Raw genomic sequence first — 11,096 nt, 5'->3', positions numbered from 1 at the left:
GTGGCCATCATTCCTGTAGATGGGTAAACTGAGGCTCAGAGAGTTTAAGGGTTGTACCTAAGGTTATACAGCTGGGAAGAGATAGAGTGGAGGACTGAACCCTAAACCAAGTTCTTCGGGCTGTGCTGCCCACCCTTCTTCCAGGTGAGAGACTCGAGTCGCCCCCCTGGAGAGTCCTCTGGGGGAGGGTGCTGGTGGGGCGCCTGCCTGGAGTTGGTGCCTTCCCAGGCTGCAGAGTGGGCGGGCTGCCCACAGATGAATTGTGGCTGCATCTCGGCTGCCACAAAATGTTCTCCTCCTCCAAATATGGATCAGCTGGCTCTAAATGGAACCCTGAATTAATCACTAATGGACTCAAAAGTCAAAGCCATTTGAAAAACTCACACATTGAGCCTGCCAGCAATCCAGCAGCCCGGGCCATGGCTCCCTTCCACATAGCCCGGAGAGGCAGGAGGGGCTGTCTGCAGGCTCAGGGGCCGGCCCTAAGACGGGGTGGAGGTCACTCCGCTGCTGACTCTCTGTGGGACCTTGGACTCGCCAAGTCCCCTCTCAGGCCTCAGTTTCCCGTCTGTGAAATGAGAGTCACAGCATCCCCCGGCTCCCTCCAATTTAGGCACGCTATGACTCTAGGTTTTCGTGCCTCTCTCTGGCATCCCGTTTACCCCCTTGCCTCTGAGACCCTCTAGCTTAGTAGTTCTCAATGGGGTCCCACGTAAGAATCAGGTAGGGAGTTTGTAAAAGGATCTGCCCTCCCCACTCCTTGAGGTTCTTATTCAAGGCCAGGATACAGCCCTAGGCACCTACAGGTTCTACAAGCTTCTCAGTATTTCTACTATCCCAGCAAGATCAAGAACATGACAAGCCCGAATTTCCACTCCTCAAGCCCCAGCCTGGACTTGGCTTTCTGGCTTCACCCCCACCCCATGGGGTTAATAGTCCTTTGCTCTATGGTACTGCCTGCAGATAGTAGATATTTTACAAATGGTCCTTCTTTAGCCTGAAAATGTGGCTTTTAGTTCCCTGATCTACTACTTGCAATCTGTGTGGGCTTGAGGAAATTACTTCATTTCTTTGAGCTGATTTCCTCATTTGCAAAAAGTAGGGATAATAATACCATGATAACAGCAGCAGCCACATAATCGGTGCTTACCCATGTGCCAGGTATTGCTCTCACAATGACAGATTTGATCTTCTAGTTGTCCTAATAACAACCTTGTGAGATTAGGTTCTGTTTCCCTCAACTATTTTATAAGGATGGAAACTGACGCTCAGTGAGGGTAAGAAACTTTCCCGTGTTTGCACAGCTACTAAGTGGAAGAGCTGAGACTCAAACCCAGGTCTTTGGCTTCCAGGAAATAAACCTGTAACCACTCCACCTGCTGGCCTTGAGGTGCCTGTTAATGGCCAGGACAGGGCCATGGAGTCTACAAAGTGTTGGAGCCTCCAGCGGTGCTAGGAAGAAAGAGAGGCCCTGTGGCTGGGTCAGCCTGGCCAGAGGTTGGGAGCAAAGCTTCAGGCTCCTAAACCAGACCCCGCCCCACCGAAGAGAGTGTCAGGAACCATCCCAGGTGACGCAAAGTAGTTCAAAGAGCTCAGGCTGAGCCAGGCTGACCTGCGCCTGAGACATAGAGGTCTGGGCTGGAGTCAGGCTGTGCCTTGCCCAGGAAGCCACATGGGCCCTCTTTGGGTCTGCAGGGTCTGCAGTCACTGCCAGAAGGGCCTGGGCCCAGAATAGGCATCTCAGGAAAAGGCTTCTTCTGGGACAACCAATTTAACCAGAATCAGAGAGCGCTGCCCCGATGCTAAGGTGGAAAGGGACCTTGCTTTTGCTGAGATCAAAAACATGTGAAAGGAAAGTCTCATAGGCTGGAAACTTAGGGTGAACAGACCTCTTCTTGGAGGGCCAAACCAAAGCAGCCCTGGATCGGGAAGGGGCTGGCTCCAAGACAAGTCTAGCACATGAGGTCTCCCCCCACCAACCCCCAGGAGGTGCCATCTGCAGATCTGGTGACTAGGCCTTTGTGTCCTTATGCAAGTCACAGATAAGAAGGTGGGAAAGTGTTGGACAAAGCCAGCCTCCCTGCAAAGGTTACTTCTACTTATTGGTCTCTTGAATACTTTTTTAACTGGCTAAGTCCATCCAACTGTACTGCCATGGACCACATTTCTCTATGATATTCATAGGAAAATCACAAGATACTGTCAGAGGCCACAGTGGAAAATCATTCAGAAGTGACCAGGGCTTCATCTGGCTCAACTTGGCCTTGGCAGCCCAGGATGGCCACTTTCTCCCTGAGTATCACTTGCCTTCTGCTCCCTGAGCCAGAGCAGCTGGGCATCCATATCACAGCTGTCCCCTCACTTTACAGACAGCACACCCACACCAACCCTAACGTATTCCACTCCCCAGGGCCCCGCCAAGAAGATAAGCTATTATCCGTCTGTGTGTCTGCTTCCAGGGATATTCTCCTCTGTGTGTGCATGTATGAACAGCCCTTTATTTCACAAGAGCAGTAGCAGCCTATATGTGCTGGTCTTGTTTGCCAAAGTAATACAGTTAAATAGATTAAAAATGCAAATAGTACTGTGAGGCTTACAATCAAAGTTACTAATGCTCCGTATCCCACACCACCTCTCTAACCCTACTCTCCAGAGGCAGCAGTTTCCAAGTGTTTTGCTGTTTCACTTGGTTTTTGCTTAACATTTATATGGTACTTCTAAATGCTGTGCTAATACTGCCTTTTGCTGTTGTTTTCACTATAGATATTATCTTGTGGCCTCTTACTAGAAAAAAAGAGGATTTCTCTATATATACTTCTTTTCGTTTCCCCAACCTCCCAATATAAAATAACTTTCCTGAATGAATATTCAGTATTTATAATAATGTTATATATTATATAGGCATTATTCAAACATTGTTTAAGCTGAGTTCCCTAGTGCAACATGATTACATCTTCTTTCTTGCAAGGCTTTTTGTTTTTCCCAGAGTTAATAATCACTTTTGTTTTTTTGCTTTAGTTTTTGTGTGCCTATCTTTATTTCATCCCCAAACTTTCTGCAGAACTAAGTACCTCTCAATATGGTATCTAGATAGATTCATTTTATCTTCTTAGAGACACCACTCCTAGAACCCCTGACTCCTTAATTCTAATCTGAACTGATTGCCTTACGAGCCGATTGTCCTGCTGTCATCCTTCAGCTTCCCTTCACTACTTCCTTGTAATTTGTTTTGCCTCTAGGTTGAAAGCCTTTGTCTCCCTGATCCTGGGTCTTCTTTTTTCTTGGTTTACTCACTAGTTTTAATGAAGCACATCTCCCAAAAGTTTCCTAAGAAAAGGTCCATAAGAAATGATTTTTAAAATTTGCATGTCAAAAAGTATTATTATCCTGCCCTCACTCTTGAGTAATGGCTTAGCTAGAACTTATTTCTAGATTGAAATTTTTTCGTTAGAATTTTGAATGTGTTTAGCCACTGTCTTCCAACGTAAGTCCAACGCTATTCTGATTCCTGAATCTCTGTAGTCTGTTTTGCTCTCTATGGAAGCACTCAGGATCTTATCATCATCTCAGGCAGTCTGAAATGTCGTGATGACATGACTTAGTGTATGTAGGCTGTGTTTTATTTTTTCCTCAAATACCTGGTGTCCCTTAGCTTTCGATTTATACTTATAGGGAGACTCTAAGATGCTGACCAGAAGCTCACCCTGCTCTTCATCATGCTGGTGGCCCTGAGTCAGGGGCCTGTCTGGCTCCAGCTCTCCCCAGATTGTTAGCTCCTGTCTTGTGCTGGGGCAGGGCAGGGGTGCCAAGTGGATTGCAGAGGGAGAGAGAAGGAATCATATAAGACTTTCAGTCCACCTTTCTGTTTTCACCTGATCCTGCATCCTGGAATTCGGAGGTTCCTGAGACTTTCTGGGTTCTCAATTCCATCATCCAACCCCTGCAGGCAAATTCTTTCAGCTTTCTGTTCAGCTAAGTCTGTGTCGTGGGTCTATCTGCTTTGCACTTTTAAAATTTTTGTTGACCTCTCTCATTTGCTGTCATTGCTTGTGTTCTCTTTGTCCTTATGGGTTTCTTTTTTCTTCCGTTTTTTTTTTTTTTTTTTTTTTTTTTTTTTTTTTTTATTCCTTTACTCTCCTTTTAGTAGAGGAAACAGAGGTCAAAGAAAATGCTCTATTCTCCATGTAACTGGAAGCCCCCTGAACTTTGCTTTCTTAACTTAATAATATACCTTGGAGATGGCTCTATATCAAATGGAAAGCTCTTCCCCTCCTCTCCAAGGGCAGTCTTCCCCGGATGGATGAATCAGCAATTACTTCACCTGTGTCCTCTTCATGCAGGTGGAATGGCTGGGTCAAGGTGTACTTCTCATTTTTAACTGGGACATTTCAGCATCTCCTGCCTTCACTGGTCTTCTTCCATTCTTCAAAGCTCTTGACAGCTATTCCACATTCTCAGCTGCTCCCCGGGTTGTGGTCTCCTGAGTATGGAGACTCCCCTTGGTTTAAAGCAGCAGAGAGCTCTCACTGGTATCACCTTCCCATTTGAGCATTTCTGCGCTGCTGCCCCTGGCCTAACCAGTGCTTCTCACTCTGTCTTATTTGAAGGTGTCCAAGTAACAGGAGTTGGACACTTTGCCGTCCACTCTGACTTCCTTATGCAATGGTATCCCCAACCTTACCACCCCCAGCGCTGACCCACACTGGCCTTCGAGAGTGGGAGCCTCCTGAGCAGGAGCTACCCTGGGGGCAGGCACAGGCCCCTCATGCTCAGGAGTGGTGCTGTCAAGAGAAGGGGCAGGCCAGAAAGAGCTTTGAGAACTGCTTGTTAGAGAAGTTTGCACTGAACCATGAACCGTGAACTGTGAACTGGAGCCTTCCCTGGCAGCACTCACCAGGACCCCCCTCCCCAGCAAAACACAGAGCCAAACTGTGCTCTTCTCAGGGGAAAGGCACCTTCCATGGGGATGGAAACAGACTGGAAACAGGATCTGGGAGGAGGTCATCTCAGGGCCTGGGTGGGAGTTTCAGAAGGGAGGCATCCCTGAACATGGCTCGCTTCCAAGGAAATCTTTCTCTGAAGGCCAATGCAGAACAAATGAAAATGGAGGATTGATGTTCAAGAAAGAGCCTGAACTCCTCCCATCCTCCTCTTGCTCCTCTCATCTGCCACCACATGCTCCCTCCTGGCATATAGGAGGAGCCCCAGGGGTGGATCCATGAATGCCATTTGAAGCCCCTGGGGTGGAAAGTGGGACAGGTATGGCCATTGCTGAGAGTATAAACTGGTGCAACTCCTTTGAAGGACAACATTGTCATACCTATCGAAGTTCTAAAATGTAGGTGGGGTGCAGTGGCTCACCCCTGTAATCCCAGCACTTTGGGAGGCTGAGGTGGGAGGATCACTGGAGGTCAGGAGTTCGAGACCAGCCTGGCCAACATGGAGAAACCTCATCTCTACAGAAATAACAAAAAGTGGCCGAGCGTGGTGGCAGGCAACTGTAGTCCCAGCTACTCGGGAAGCTGAGGCAAGATAATTACTTAAACCAGGGAAGTGCAGACAGAGCAAGACTCTATCTCAAAAAAAAAAAAAAAAAAAAAAAAAAAACCCACAAGCTTAAAAAAAAAAAAAAGATACAGAACAGTATGAATGGAATAAATGCAACAGTGTGAATGGGGTAAAAGGAGGATAAATGTGTCGGCCTGTGTATGGAAAATTCTTCCGGAAGGCTAGATGGTAAGAAAAGCCAACAGTGAGCAGAGGCGGCCTTGAGGGAAAAGGATGGGGAGGAGAGAATGTAGACGTTTACTTTTCACTTAGAACTTTTACACTATCTGAATTTTCTTTTCTTTTCTTTTTTTTAAAATTATACTTTAAGTTCTGGGATACATGTGCAGAACATGCAGGTTTGTTACATAGGTATACACAGTCCATGGTGGTTTGCTGCACCCATCAACCTGTCATCTACATTAGGTATTTCTTCTAATGCTATCCCTCCCCTAGATCCCCACCCCCCGACATGCCCCAGTGTGTGATCTTCCCCTTCCTGTGTCCATGTATTCTCATTGTTCAACTCCCACTTATGAGTGAGGACCATTATTTGAATTTTCTAGCCATGCTCGCAGATTTTTTTTTTTTTTTGGATTTCATTTTATTTTTATTCATGTGTTACTTTTCAGAAAATTTCAATAGAGGTTATATGGGTAGTAGGATATGGGTCATTTGGAGTTACGTCATTTTTTTTATATTTAAAAAAGTGAGTGAATATTATTTTCAAAAGGGAAATTATGTCACCGTGTGACAGCCTTTGGTTTCTGTAGCTCCCCAAGCCCTGGCCATCCCCCATCCTCGTTTGTGCCTGGAGAGTCTTGCGCTTGTGACAAAGTCGTTAGCTGCCACCCCCAGACCCTGAGTGGGAAATGTGGCTTCCATGTGGTGACGGGGGAGGGTTAGTCCGAGCGGAGATTATGAGAGGGAATCTTCCCCCACCTTCCCCCGAAAGTGTCTTGGTGAGCTCCTTTATTCATCTAACAGATTTTGTTGGGCACCTGACTTGGCCCAAACACACACACACACACACACACACACACACACACACACACCCCTCTCACACTGTTCACTCTCCCCACAGCCCCATGAGAAGGGTATTTGGCCACCTCCACGTTGAATGAAGGTTCTTCCCAACTGGACAGGGGTCTGCATGACAACAGGGAGCAGGGCTGCTCACCATCCCACCTTCAGGGCCTCCAGGGGCAGGCACATCACAGGCACTGGAGAGAGGGCAGGGAGGGAGGAAGAGGGGGAGGGAGGGAAAGCAGGAAGGGGAGGGAAGGGAAGGAAGGCTGGGCTTCAGTCATGCATCCAAGTTTACCCAGCCAGGGAACCACCAAAATGGACTTCAGACCTAACTTCCCCCCGTCCTCTCCTTGTTTTCCTCCTTATTCCAAAGAGGTTCTGTCCAGCTCCATGATCCTCTGAAGAAACCTCACCTTGGATCCCAGTAAAGGGTTAGCAGCCTAAAGCCTGATGTCTCATTCAGCTCCAGTGGGGCTCTGTGGATCATGGCCCTCCCATCCCTGCCGGCCCTGTCCCAGCCCCATCTCCAGGACTGTGTGGCTCTGAGCAAGGACCACACTCAGGGACCAGAGTGAGGCTGTATTAGGGCAAGAATCCAGTTCAGAGGGAGGAGCTGGGAGAAGGAAAGAGGGGAGGGGCCTCTACTCACCACAGAATTTCATTTCTGGTCAGGAAGGTCAGGGCCTGCAATAAATCACAGAGAAGTGATGTGTCCACTCCATTCATCCCTGCTGTGGCCCCTGGAGAGTGGCGCAATGCAGAGGCTGGGGATGAAACGCCCATTCTTTTTCTGCACCGCTTGGGGAGCCCCAGGCTGAGGCGGATGCCTGAGGTGGCAGCTGGAGAGGAAATGGTGCTCTTTCTTAACCCCAGTCTCTTACAGGCCTGGGAAGGAGGGCATTGGCACAGATGTGAGAGGAGATCAGAGACAAGAGTGAAACTCTGGGCTCTGCAGCAGGAGACAGATGGAGGAAGGTGACCTCAGAGAACTCATCTGGGCCACATGGATGCAGATTTAGCAAAGACAGGGACCACCGCTATCCCGCCTGGTAAACTCTAGAGCAAGCTTGTCCAACCCTCAGCCTGCAGGCCACATGCAGCCCAGGACAGCTTTGAATGGGGGCCCAACACATATTTGTAAACTTTCTTAAAACATTATCAGAATTTTTCGTGATTTTTTTTTTAGCTCATCAGCAAGCATTAGTGTTAGTGTATTTTATGTGTGGCTCAAGACAATTCTTCTTCTTCCAATGTGGTCCAGGGAAGCCAAAAGGTTGGACACCCCTGCTAGAGCTTCAGGAAGGAATTTCCCATTCATTCCACTTGCTTTAGGAAGCTCCCACCTCTGCCCAGAATCCCCAGCCCGATCTACCCACCTGGTACTCTTCCAGGTCCTCCCAGTGCATCTGGTACCTTAAGCATTGCCCCATCCAACCACACCTTTCTCTTTGCCAGCAGTAGAACCTCAGCCCCAAGGACTCGCCAGCTGGGGCACCTCGTTGATCCGGTTGCCGTGGTGACCTACATTCCACCTTCTGCCCATTCCACCTGAGTCACTGAGTTGGCAAAGAAACAAATTCTTTTCATTCCCATTCCACCTGAGTTGCTGAGTTAGCAAATAAGCAAATTCTTTTCAATCCCAAAGCTAAGAGACATCAGTCCCCATACAACAAGCAGAAAGGCAGCCCAAAGACAGGGCTGAGAGTCACACTGTCAGCTCAGGAGTCACACTGCCTGGGCTCCAAACCCAGATCTGCCCCACTGTGACCTGAGACAAGCTCTTCAATATCTGTGTATCTTAGTTTCCTCATCTGTAAGCTGGGATGATAGTCATGGGATTGTTGTGAAGATTGACTAATACAGGGCATAATGCCTGGCACATAGTAAGTGCTCAATAAATGCTAGCTATTTGAACCACAGCCTAGCTGGGCATGGTGGCTCACGCCTCTAATCCCAATGCTTTGGGAGGCCAATGCTGGTGGATCACTTGAGGCCAATATGCAGAAACCCCGTCTCTACCAAAAAATATAAAAATTAGCTGGCGTGGTGACATGCACCTGTAGTCTCAGCCACTCCAGAGGCTACGGTGGGAGAATCGCTTGAACCTGGGAGGTAGAGGTTGCAGAGAGCTGAGATCACACCACTGCACTCCAGCCTGGGACCCTATCTCAAAAAAAAAAAAGAAAAAAGAAAAAACCCTACAACCTGCCAGGTGCAGAGGTGCACACCAGCAAACCTGTAGTCCCAGCTACTCAGGAGGCTGAGGCAGGAGGATTGTTTGAGCCCAGGAGTTCATGGCTGCAGTAAGCGATGATCATACCACTGCACTTCAGCCTGGGTGACAGAGCAAGACCTTGTCTCTAATAAATCAAAATAAAAAACAATCAAGGAACCACAACCCCAGGACTGTGCCAGGCATGGGGATGCAGAAATAAATCAGCATAGATCCAGCCTCAGGAAGTGGCCCAAAAAGTATAGAAAAGGGCATTCCACCCCATCAGTCAGGTCTCTGCAGGAACAAAGGGCACCATCAAATCAGGATCATGTGAAAAGGGTCTAACAAAAGGACTCTCCACAAAGGTGTGTTCAGGGTGTTGTAGGGAAATCACACGGATAACACAGACTCCCAAGCCCAACGAAGAGCTGCTACCCGCCCCAGCACCACCCACCTGGGAGCAACACCCCAGCCCCACTCTCTCCTCTTTCTCTGCTCTCCCACAGGGCAGAGAGCAAGGCGGAGCAGGATGGGCAGACAGAGACAATGTCCAACACAGCCATCAACATCACAGGCCAGGAGAGCCTTCCCGAAGCCATCTCTCCCTCCCCTGCCTCCAGGAGGGTCTGCACACCCACCTTTGTCATGAAGGGATGGTCTCCTTGTTCTAGGACACGTCTTCCCTATGCTCTCCTGAATAAACATCCCAGTGGTTCTCTGATGAAGCTTATTTATATCTCTGAAGTGCAACTGCCTGCTTTTTCTTGGACTGTCCTCCATGGGGATAGAGCCTGGCAGAAGGAAACCCAGGACCCCCATTCCTTGATCTGCTCACCAGACACAAGTAGAATATCCACGGTGTGCCAGGGACTTGGCTTGACCCTGGGGGAGAGAGGACTGAACATGACTTCAACCCTCAAGGAACATATGCTCTTCATGCTCTTTTAAGGGAGCAAGAAAAAATGTATGCTCACCACGGGCGCACGTGCACACACACACACACACACACACACAAAAGCAGATGGAGGCAGATGTCACAGACGGAGAAGAGTACAGAGTTACGAGTGTTTAGAAGAGGAAAGTCTTGCTGGGCACCAAGCTTTCATGTAGGTGGTGGCATTTAAGTCGTTGTTATCATGCAGTGGTTAAGAACATGGGCTCTGAAATCTGAAAGACCTGGCGGCATCACTTCTTACTGCATCACCTCAAGCAAGTCATAAAATACTATAAGCCTCAGTTTCCTCATTTGTAAAAGGGGAATGATAAATCCCTACTTCATAAGTATTGCAGACATAAAATAAAATTATGGGTGTATGTGAAGCTCTTATTATAGCAAGATACCTGCTATGTATTGAGTTCTCAATAAAGGGTAAATTACCAGCCTGGTTAACATGGCGAAATCCTGTGTCTACTAAGAATACAAAATTGAGCCAGGTGTGGTGGCGTGTGTCTGCAGTCCCAGCTACCCGGGAGGTTGAGTATGAAAATCGCTTGAACCCAGGAGGCAGAGGTTGCAGTGAGCCAAGATCGTGCCTCTATACTCCAGCCTGGGTGACAGAGCAAGACCCTGTCTCAAAACAAACAAAAACAAGGGTAAATTATGTTACTATTTTAAAAGTTGGGCCTGGTCCAGGCACAGTGGCTCACGTCTGTAATCCCAGCACTTTTGGAGGCCGAGGCAGGCGGATCACCTGAGGTCAAGAGTTTGAGACCAGACTGATCAATATGATGAAGCCCCGTCTCTACTAAAAATACAAAGATTCGCTGGGCATGATGGCATGCACCGGTAATCCCAGCTACTCGGGAGGCCAAGACAGGAGAATCGCTTGAACCCAGGAGGCGGAGGTTGCAGTGAGCCAAGATCACGCCATTGCACTCCAGTCTGGGCAACAAGAGTGAAATTCCATCTCAAAAAAAAAAAAAAAAAAAGAGTTGGGCCTGGAAGGAAGGGTAGGACTTTTGCAGGCTAAGTCAGTGGTTAAACTCCATCTTCTGCTAACCGCTTTGAGCTTCTACCACCGTTGACTAAGCAGCTTCTATTTGCCAGGTGTGTCCATGTAAACTGTCTGTCTTCAGGCTCAAGCAGCTCAGTGAGGGTAGTAGGGTATCCTTGCTTCTTTGCTCTAGGGAAGGTGGAGGCCGGTGAGGTGAAGTGATACTCTTGAGTCAGTCAGCTGGTAAGTGGGCATGCTGCAGGCCTGCGGATTCCCAAAGCACCGGGCAGGATACTCGGGGAAGCCAGGTGATCTGCACTTCCTTCTCCAGCCTCAGTGCTCCTCATCACATCAAGGCGCAAGTGGCAGCT

General features: G+C 48.3%; 1 long non-coding RNA gene across 1 annotated transcript; it reads right to left on the bottom strand.

Annotated features, from left to right (window-relative positions):
* Positions 1–6,037: 6,037 nt before the first annotated feature.
* Positions 6,038–8,049, bottom strand: LOC135966860 (uncharacterized). Its single transcript, XR_010580537.1, has 3 exons — positions 7,953–8,049; positions 7,226–7,260; positions 6,038–6,770 (listed from the first exon to the last, which is right to left on the bottom strand). It is a non-coding gene; the product is annotated as an uncharacterized lncRNA (long non-coding RNA).
* Positions 8,050–11,096: the final 3,047 nt, after the last annotated feature.

Source organism: Macaca fascicularis, chromosome 13 (assembly GCF_037993035.2).
Source record: "Macaca fascicularis isolate 582-1 chromosome 13, T2T-MFA8v1.1".
In the NCBI taxonomy this organism is placed as follows: domain Eukaryota; kingdom Metazoa; phylum Chordata; class Mammalia; order Primates; family Cercopithecidae; genus Macaca; species Macaca fascicularis.
This window is presented reverse-complemented; position numbering and strand designations above follow the sequence as displayed.